General features: G+C 50.7%; 1 pseudogene; it reads left to right on the top strand.

Annotated features, from left to right (window-relative positions):
• The first annotated feature begins 4,154 nt into the window (after nucleotides 1–4,154).
• Nucleotides 4,155–5,854, top strand: LOC131414621 (peroxynitrite isomerase THAP4-like; annotated as a pseudogene).
• Nucleotides 5,855–10,752: the final 4,898 nt, after the last annotated feature.

The following is a 10,752-nucleotide window of genomic DNA, read 5'->3' as shown; positions in this document are numbered from 1 at the left end:
TATTTAAGTGCTGGCACCAGCCAGTTCCTTGAACTGAGAGTGTGTTTTGACACAGCGCTCGTGGCCCCGTGAAGAAGACAACCAGCCCGTGGTCTGACTGCCACCTTCCAGACCTCCACATGCCGGCAGCCCTGGGCCCCCCTCCCTGGTCCTTCTCTTTCCTCCCACACTCAGACCCTCATCCAAAGTGGCCTCCCGCACACTCCTACCTCTAGTCCAGGCCTACTCCCTGAGCTCCAGGCCCGGAGACCCAAAGGCTCCCTGGACATCACAACACAGGTGTCTAACAGGCACCTCACAGTCAGCGCCTACAAAACCAAACTCCATCAGCTCCCACTAAGCAGGATCTCCCCAAGTCTTCCCCACCTGAGTTTCTGAGCTCAGGCCCTAAACCTCCCTCCAGCTTCAACTCTTCCCTCTGCAACCCCGCCCTCACACTTCCAACCTGTACACAGTCCTAAGGTCCGGACCTTCAAACACACCCGGAATTCACCCTCCCCACCCTGACCTGAGCCTCAAGGCCTCTTGCCTGGCTTATTGCAACAGCCTCCTAATTGGTCTCCTTGCTTCTGCCATGCTCTGTGGTATGTTCTCAAGAGCAGCCAGAGCGAGTCTGCTAAACATACGTTCAGTCACGTTACTCCTGCTCTCAAAACCTTCCAAAGGGTCACCATCCCATTGAGAATAGACACCCACTCCGCACTATGACCCAACGAGGCCCCAGGACTGGGCCCAACTCACCCCTCTGTCTTCAGCTCCTGGTTCCCTCACCCCACCTGCTGTACCCTGGTCACACTGGCCTATTGCTGCTCCCAGAGCATGCCACTCGCCCTTCCTCCTGCACTGCTTTCGTGTCTTACATAAAACGCTCCTCCGCAGTGAGACCTTTCCTGGCCATCCTGGCCACAACTCCAGCCTCCTCTTGCTCGGCCCACATCACTCTCCCACATCCCAATCTTCCACACGGTGTCATGTCATGTCAGCCGGGGCACAGCTGTTGTCTCTTCACTTCTCTAGCCCCAGGGTCTAGAACAATGCCTGAGGCAAACTTTGCACTCCAAAATACATGCAGTTCCTTGAACAGATGAGTATAAAAACAACCAGGAACTGCCTAACACTTGGTCAAGGAAGGCTGAATCTGTAAGGACTCCAGGGATCAGTGGAGGCTGGTCCATTAATCGTCCCTAAAAGGACATATGTACAGCATCACATCAGAAAAGAAATTCCCCAGCACACCCTACAGATATCATATGTATTCTTATCAGCATCAACAGAGGTCTTCCACCTTTTCTACTTTGAAGCAGCCTTCCGTGTCCCATAGGGGATCATCCTAACTTGAACATGAGATTTTCACACTGAAGGTAGTATGACCAACATTAAACTGTGCTTTTCACCTTAACCAAGTCTCTCCGAAGAATGGTCATAGGTATGCAAGCAGTAAGAACTTCAAAGAAAGTGGATAAGTAAATAATTGTGTTCCTTCTCCCACCCTATGCCCCTGCGAACAGTACAACAGCCCCTGATACTTTCTTGTTTTAAAACAAACTTCACAGAAAATCCGTCTGGTTAACACGCTCCTTTGGGAGTCAGGGCTACTGTTTCCTCCAGCCACCTAACACATTTAAGTGAAGAGATGCCACAGACCGTTGAAATCTTGGGCGAACATGCCTACGTTACAGTTTACAAACTGGGATTTCAGTCAATTGATGTTGCAGCTGCCAGGAAGAGAAAACCGAAGGAAGAACACTGCCACCCAGGATGACAGGTGGAATTAAATCAGGGGAAAGACTTCCTGGACGGAGGAGGGGTTCTTGAAGGAAATCACTCCCTACAAGGAATGAAAGAACCAAAACTGTTGTGGGATGAAAAAGAGAGCGCGTGTAACAACGCTTTCAAGGCTACTGGACCAAGAGCCACAACATCTTGCATCAAAAATTCCGGAACTGTCCCCTCTGGAGGAGCAGCATAAGAGGATGGGCCAACACCCCACCCCCGCCCCCCGAAAAGCGCCTGGATGATCTGTTGGTCAGTGAATGAAACAACACAACTGCGTGTGCTGTGAGTGTTGGAGCGTCTCCCCTCAGCCCCCAACAGAACCAAGAGAGCTTGCCCGTCTTCCCTCCCGGCGGGGGAGGCAGAAGCCCTTTCAAGACGCGCTCCGCCCGAGCGCGTCCCGCCGCCGCGCTGTCCCTTCTCGTCGCCGCGGCCTGGGCCTGGCGGGGGTCGCCGGGCGCTGCGGGCGGCCTGGAAAAGCGCCGGGACCCGCCGATCCCGACCGTGAGCCCCGCGCCGGCCTCGCCCCGCCCGAGGGCCCCGCCCCGGCCGCCGCCCTGCGCCCAAGCCCCCGGGACGTCCCGGGCCGCGGCGCCGGGCGAGCGCCCCCCGCGGCCGCCCCTCCCGGCTCCCTCCGCGCCCCGTCTTCCCGCGCCGACGCGGCTGGGCGCCGCCATCTTGCCGGACGGCGGCCCCCACGTCCCGCCGCCCAGTCGCCGCCGACGCACCCCTGGGGGGTCCCGCTAGGGGCCCAAACCCCGAGGTGGTGACGGGCTGCGGGCCGCGAACTGAGCCGACCGGCAGGGCAGGGGGACAAGCCGCCCCTCCCTCCGCCGGGCGCCGGGCTGCCCGCCGGCCACGGCCCTGCCCGCTGGGCCCCGCGGGGAAACTGACGCCGCGCGGCCGGCCCGAGGCGGCCTCACTTGGGGCGCCGGGCCTCGGGGCCGGTCCCGCGAATGAGCCAGCGCCCGGGCGCTGTGTGACCTTGGCCCTGGCTGGCGTCTCTGGCCCGGGCTCCTCGCGTCGCCGTGGCCACCGGCGGTCACTCCCGCGCGCACCCTGAGCCCACCTGGAGGCCGCCCGGCTTCCACCTTAGGGCCTCCACCACCCTCTCACCACCACCCCGCGGCCACCTTAAGCTCCCCTCACTCAAGTTGGTGCTGACAATTTCCAGAAACAGTGTGTTCCGGAAACGCTCCTCTTTTGGTCAGCTGTCCTCCTGCGTTTGCTCTGACTTCTCCGCTCCTTTGATCCTGGGAGCCCGCCTTGATCTCTGCCATCAGGACTGTGGCTGAGCAAATGCAACTTGTACCTGGGTTACCACGGGCTCCCAGATGCTCTGTGACTAGAAGGATCTGGCGGTTCCGGGGAAAGGTAGCTCTGCCCATAGAGGTGAGGCCTGGAGCGGATCCTGACAGCATCCTGCGGGGAGCAGGGCACGGCCCACGCCTCCTGGAGAGGCTGACCCTGCGGACTCGCGGGAGGGGCGCCTTTCCCACTTCCTCCTGGGCCCCCGAGGAAGTTGGCCCCGGACAGGGCAAGGGGTTTGGCTTCCCTCTGGCCTGGCGCCTTCCTGAGGGCTTCTGGAATTCAGCTATTTCAGCGAGTCCCTTTCTGTGGACTTCTACACTGAAGGTGCCAGGACAGTGAACTGAAGGGACTTGACGTGAAAGACCCCCTCGCAGATACTTCTGTTTGATGTTGCAGGGTGTTAAGTTTTAAAGACCTGAATGACGCTTGTCATTTATAGTCTTATTGGAAGTTTACAGTGGTTTGTTCTGAGTCTCATGTTGTTCCCGTCTATCAAAAGAACTGGTAATATTGGAGTATTTCCAGAGGTCAGCCACTGAGCTTTCTGGACAGTTTCTTTTAGAGCTTGTGTCCCCAAAATTTGGTTACTGTGTCTGAAAATGAGGCAGGCTGCTCTTGGCATTCATAATGGTCTAACGTGGTAGGGGGCCAAGGAGGTGGGAATTGGGGGGGAGGTGTTTGGGAGATGGGCTCAGAAAGCATGGAGAAAGTTTAGAAGGTCATGTTACTTAGAAGTTCCTGAGGAGCTAGTATTCACCCAGGTCCTGGTCCACAGCAGCCTCAGGTGGGTTAGATGACCGCAGATGGAGCAGAGAGCCCTGTGGAGTGACCACCCCCACCCCCATGTGCTCAGTTCCATCTCAATAGAAATCTTACCTTAATGAGAAGAAAGGAATATTCAGTATGTTGCTCAGTATCTTCCAGGGGCTGGTTGTGTCTTAAAGGGAGCCGTTTTACCCCTGATAGTGGAAGTACAGTAGGAACACAGACCTACAGCTTTTGAGTCTGACCCCCTCTTAGAGCTGGTCACCCATCCTCAGCTGCTTGAGCCACAGCTGGCGCCAGACGCCATGCTGAGTGTCTGGGAAGCTCTGCTGGCTGACACCTGGCCTGGCTTGTAAATGGGGGACCAACCATCCCATTTTTAGCACCAAAATCCTGCATCCCCAGCACAGCAGGACGGTTGGTCAGCTGTGAGCTTCTAGGAGCTGTTTCTGGGGCTTTCTGAAGCCTGTCCTGTGGTCTTGATGCCATCCTGTGCCATGTGTCTGAGCATCTGTATGCCTTGAGCATATGTAGGAGGAGTTCCTCACCTTCCTTATCTGCCCTGCAGACTGTAAGCTCCTTAAGGGTAGGCAATGGGTCCTGCATCTTTCCATTCCAGTAATAACTTGCAATTAGAAGGTGTTCCTTCAATCGTTACTCGGGTTTTAAATGTGGAAGTCAATACAGGTCTGGATATTTGCAAAAACACTTGTTTTGCTTTTATAGTAGATCATTTTAGGAAAAGACGTTTAATTATGTCTTTCTAATTACTGTGTCATTTGTCCTGCAGGTTCCCCCCAAAGACCTCAAAACGGCTCATCCAGTGGGTAAAAGCTGTTCAGAGGGATAACTGGACCCCCACTAAGTATTCTTTCCTCTGTAGTGAACATTTTGCCAAAGACAGCTTCTCCAAAAGGCTGGAGGATCAGCACTGCCTGCTCAAGTCCATGGCCGTGCCCTCCATCTTTTACCTGATGCCACACCAGGAGAAAGGACACCAGAAAGGCCTTGGGGGGCCTTGGGGGGCCTGAGGGGACATTCGAGTGAAGCAGAAGAGAAGGGAGCTGCAGGTTCATCGTCGTCCTCAGGTGAAAACCTGATGGACAAGCCAGAGTGCTACAAGTTGAAGCGAGCCGCTCTGCAGGGTGAAACTGCACCGAGGGCCACCCAGGAGGCGCCGGTCAGGAGAGGGCACAGCACTCTCTGGAAGGAACTCAGGAGATGGTGTGGCCATCACAGCCTCAGGCAGCCAGGGAGAAGCAAACACCTCTACTGTGGATCTTGGCGATGAGATCACCACCTCCCCCTATGGGGCCAGCTAGATAAGAGTGGGGTTTCCTCAGATGACTTTCTCTCCCACCCCCAGGATCTGGGGCATGCAAATTTATCGGCTTGCTTCCTTCCTAACAGAATTTTCTTCTCCAAACACAATCCGGAGAGGTGCATCCCCAAGAGCCTGTCGAAAGAAAGAGGTTGGAGAGATACGTGGAGCCTGGTTGCAGGGGGACCAGCCTGGGGCCAGACAAGGGCTTGGCCCAGAGCCGCCAGACTTTATCACTCAGACTGATGCCTCAGAAGCCCCCTAGAGCCCCTCTGTCCCTCTGACACGTCAGCCCGACGCCAGCTGTGGAATCTGCAGAGTGAGCCCAGTGATGCAGCCCCATGTCCATCACCACGGTCATCCTGTCAGCGTCGGGGACCTGCAGACTCCTGACTCGCCGCACTCCTACTGCTTCTGCTCTGGGCAGAACAAGAGCCAGGGGTGCTGCCTGCAGGGGCAGGTGGCAAAGAATGGAGAGCCGAAGACCCTGCGGCAGAGGGTCAGTGCTCAGACAGCAGGCGTCCAAGCTACAGGAGAAGCTGGACGAGCTGAAGACAGTGAGCTTCCCCTCCCTGAGCAGCCTGCTGTCCCCCTGCCAGGGTCAGTACCAGAGCCTGGCGGCTCGCCCCGCCCGGTCACTATGAGGGGTTTCTTGCTATGTGGCTGAGGGCCCCTGAGCACTTCTGTGTGTCACATCCTCCCTGCTCTCTTGGGAGAAGGCTCTGATAGTAGCCGTGCCTTGTAGACAGGGAGCCCAGGCTGGAGAGCTTACCTCCCTCGTTCCAGGGCACTCGAGAGGCATCTGTAGCTGTCGCGGTCTAGCTGGTGGGAAAGGAGGCATTTCAGGTCAGCTGGGAAAGCCAGAACTACCCAGTGAGTGGTGCCTGGACAGTTGGTTTTCCACTTGATCGGGGGAAAGTCAGCTCTATCGCATACCGCACACAACATAAACTCCAAATGAGTTAGGATCTAAATGTCAAATAAAATAGACACAGTAAACTATTAGAAAAGTTTCAGGAGAGTCTTAAAGTCATGAGGAGGTTCTTTCCATTCGTGTTTTAATGAACATCCTCAAAGTTAAGTCTTTTTGAACATTAATAATAATTTCTTTCAAATTTTAAATGTGTTCAAGTAGAATACATTCTCTTTTGTAAAAATTAAAACGCTGCAGAAATATGTTTCCCCATTACAGAAGTGGGGAAAATCCCCCCACTTTTATTCCAACTTTTATTCCTTGTTGCTAGTAAAATTTGGCGTGTTATCTCTTAGATCATTTTCTATGCGCTTACATATTTTTTTATGGCTATGTTTCTGCTTTTCTTCATATTTTACTGTTTAGTGCTTGCAAAAATTGGTTTCTAGATCTTCTTTACATATTGAGGATAGTATCTTTTGCCTGTTATCTATACATGGAAAACATTTCCCTACCACGTTGTTCATTGGATCTGGGTCAATGTTTGTCTTGTAGGATGTAAGTAACACTTCAGGTGGAAAAGGCTCTTGTGTGACAGGCTGCTCAGGACCTTCTGGGCCTCCAGGTCAACCATTAGCACAGCCCAAAATAGAAACAAAAACCAAAACCCATCCTGTGTGTTTCCAAATGCACCCTGAGGGAAGAACAGCTCCAGGTGAGGACCACTGATGTCCTGGTCAATTGTCCACTATATTCCCCCATCGTGTTACAGCTTTTTTGCGGTTTCTCATACCTGACGTTACTTCTGGGTACCTTCCTCTGTTCCTATTGGTCAGACTTCCCAACGTTTGTCACTATTACAGGTCCTTCCCGACAGCCAGCCCTTTACTCCATTGATCAGGTCTTCACTGTTGTTTCTACCTCATGAATCCTCACTTCTTTCTGCTTTTTTCTCCTGGAGGGAAGTGCTTAGCTTCTTCGTGTGCAGTTTCTATTTCCTGATCCCTGCAGTCAAGGCTGTGTCCCTTCTCCTGTCCCTTTCGCCTCACACCATGGATGTGCCGTGTGCTGCCCTCATTTCTGTTCATTTCTAAATAGTTTGTAATTTCAGTCGACTCCCTCTTTCACCTGAGTTATTTAGAAGAGTGTGGAGAAATTTTCAAGTTTGATAGATTGGGGGAGGGGAGCTAATTGTTTTGTAATTGTTCTTTAATTTTATTGCTTTAAGCTCCTATAACATGGTCACTTAAAGATATCTGCTTTTTAGAATCTTTTGATATTTCGTTGTGGCTTAATACACCATCCATTCTGGTGACTGTTTCATTGTGGTTGAGAAGAATGTATCCTCTCCAGCAGTTCCTTACACTGCTCTCCCTCAGGCTGAGGCTGGATCTGGCTTATTTGTGTGAGTGAGCAGATCTGTCTCCTAACTCACTGTATCACTCCCTCTGTTGATTTCTAAGAGAGGAAAGGTAGGTCTCCCTGTGATTCTGGAGGTGCCTGTGTCTTCCTGTTTGTGTGTCTAGTTTTGCTTTATGTTTCAAGACCATGTTGTTGGATGCATAAGTGTTCCTGACTATTATCAACACAGAAAACCCCTTTTTGTCCCATTGACACTCTTTTCTTTATCTCCTTATTTTCAACAAAATCCCTTTATCTTATAGCTATATTTGAACTCGATCTGAGAGCTTCTGTCTTTTTATAGAGTAATTTAATCCGTTTGCAATTATGATTGTTGATACGTTGGTATTTTGGCCTTCCAGTTTATTTTATTTTTAATTTGTTAGGCTTTCTCATTGTTTCTTTTTCTGTTCTCCTAGTGGATGTCTTTCAGCTTTTAAAAATAACCATTTAAGCCTGTCTTTCTGTAAATGCTTAGTGTTGATCAGTTCCTGTGTTGTACACTGCCAGCCCCTCACCCTCACTCCCCAGGTGGAGACTGTCTGTGATCTTAGTTCTATATTCTTCTTTTCCCCCTCAATCAGCCACAATTAGATGTAAATATGCATTCTATTGGTTACTTTATTCACCACTATTTTTTTTTAAATTTTTTGTTTATTGCAGTTAACATTGGTTTATAACATTGTAAAAATTTCAGGTGTACATCATTATAATTCTAAATCTGCATAGATTACATCATGTTCACCACCCAAATACTAATTACAACCCATCACCACACACATGTACTGAATTATCCCTTTCACCCTCCTCCCTCCCCGCTTCCCCTCTGGTAACCACCAATCCAATCTCTGTCTCTATGTGTTTGTTTATTGTTGTTATTATCTACTACTTAATGAAGGAAATCATACGGTATTTGACCTTCTCCCTCTGACTTATTTCACTTTGCATAATACCCTCTATTTATTGTATCCAGTGTTTCCTCTTTTTCATAAATACTTAATGACCTTTTTGGAACTCGAATGACAGTAAAATTTTGAGAGGAATCGAGTTTGAGATACTCCTTAGGTGCTGATGCCAGAGAGCCAGCTCCCAAGCTCTTCAAGTTGCCTCTGTGTGTCTACAGAGTGCGGGATGCTGAGTGGTGTTTACAGCCATGGAACTGAATGAGGTTTCCTGGAGAAACTGTGTGTCTGGAGAAGTGCTGGGGCCTAGCCTAGGGGCAGGCAGTGTTCGTAGAGGTGCAGCTGAAGAGGGTCCAGGAAAGGAGACTGAAAAGACAGAGCATGGGGTCATGGGAGCCAGGAGGGGAAAAGGGTATTGCAGAAAGGAGGTCCTCAGCTGAGCTGGATACATCTCTGATCAGAATGGAGAAAAGATGGCTGGACTTGGCCACATGGAGTCACTGGTGACTGCAGTCCCCTTGGAGTGGTGGCAGTGGTGCTGGGTCTAGAGTGGGTGAACGGGGGCTTTAGGGGGTGGTGCTGGAGATAAGGCACTTTGTTTAGGAGATTTAGCCCTGAAAGGGAGTTGGAAAATTGGACAGTAGCCAAAAGGGAACATGGCTTCAAGGGAGAGTTTCATGTGAATGGTGGAGACAAGGGAGCAGGTGTCTGAGCTGTGGGTGGGCCAGGATGGAGAGGAGGAGCTGTGAGGGCCAGGGAGGAGGGTGCTGAGCCCTGGGGAGGTGCAGGGCTGGGTTTTCCCCCCTAGGGAGCGGGCAGAGAGCAAAGGGACAGATGCTGAGCTGGTGGAAAGGCCTACCTGTGCCTCTGCTCCTGTGTTCCCCGGAGTGTGAGGCTGCTCACTGGCTGGGAGTGGAGGGGCGATGCAGCAGGTGTTAGGAGAGCAGCAGTGGGAGCAGTAGGAGGGAGAGAGGACACCCTGGCTTGGTCTACAAGGCTCACCCAGAGCCCCCACTGGGCTCTGTGGTCTCCACCTGTTGGCTCTCTTTGATGTCTTCCTCAAGGTGTCTGCTCTCTTGATGGTTCCCAGTGCTGTTATGAATTCATTCATCAGTCAAGGAATCTTCTGGACATTTTTAGGGATTTTATGTTGAACAGGCTATACACATATTTCTTCAGTCCGTTACCTTTAATCAATCGCTTTACTTTTGGACAGATTCCCTACCACAGAGCTGCGGGGCCAGTGCGCCTGCGGGTTCTAGGGTTTGGGAGGTTTGCCCTCCGGAAAGCCGGTGCTGATGGGCATTCTCACAGGACACGGTGTTCTCTCCCTGAGCCCGCTGTGACTCCAGGTGTCATGTTGTTTTAAACACGGGCCATTTCTAGCAGGGTCCATTGTTGGCATTCCTGTGGACCAGTGAGGATGAACATTTTTCCGGGTTCAGTATCTCCTTGTCGCTTCCCCACCACGCCGCCCCCCACCTTGCTTCCCGAGCTCTGAACCTTCCTGATGTAACCAGGACGTTCACTCTATCCAGTGTGAATCCATATTCTCTCAGTGGACTCAGCGAATACTTGCTTCAAGCATCTGTTTTCTTCTCGTTTCTTCATTGTACATACGATTCTTGAGTTAATCTGGAGTTTTAAAAACGTTTTATTGTGGAAAATCTTGAACATACTCAATTGAGTAGAAAAGTATAATAAGCGCATGTCCCTATCCTCCCGCTTCAACATTTATCAGTATTCTGAGATTCTTGTTTCTTCTATATTTCTACCCAATCCCTACCTTCCATTGATTATTTGTTAATTAATAGAGTGATTTTTAAGGAAAGGTTTACATTGACAGAAAAATGCAGCAGATAGTACAGAGAATTTCTTCCTCCTCCCCACACAGTCGCCCCTGTTATTAACATCTTGCATTACCACTTGTGTTAGCATGGTTCATGCATCACAAGCGGTGAACCAACATCGATACGTTGCTATTATCGAAGTCCATAGTTTACAGTACGGTTCACTGTCTGTACTTGGATTTTGACAAATGCATGATCTCCTGGATTCACCATTACAGTATCCTACGGAATAGTTGGATGGCCCTAAAAATCCCTGTGCTCTGTCTGTTCTTTTCTTCCTTCCCAACCCCAGGCAACCACTCATCGTTATATTGTTTCTATAGTTTTGCCTTGTCTAGAATGGCATATATTTGGAATATGTGGATACTATAGAATAGAGTATGTAGCCTTTTCAGGTTGGCTTCTTTCACGTAGCAATATCTATTTAAGCTTCCTCTATGTCTTTTTGTGGCTTGATAACTCATTTCTTTTCTTTTTTTTTAATATTGACTTAAAATACACATAGCAAAAAATGTA

This window comes from Diceros bicornis, chromosome 15, assembly GCF_020826845.1.
Source record: "Diceros bicornis minor isolate mBicDic1 chromosome 15, mDicBic1.mat.cur, whole genome shotgun sequence".
In the NCBI taxonomy this organism is placed as follows: domain Eukaryota; kingdom Metazoa; phylum Chordata; class Mammalia; order Perissodactyla; family Rhinocerotidae; genus Diceros; species Diceros bicornis.
Note: the sequence above shows the minus strand (reverse complement) of the source record. Positions and strands in the feature narration are given on the sequence as shown.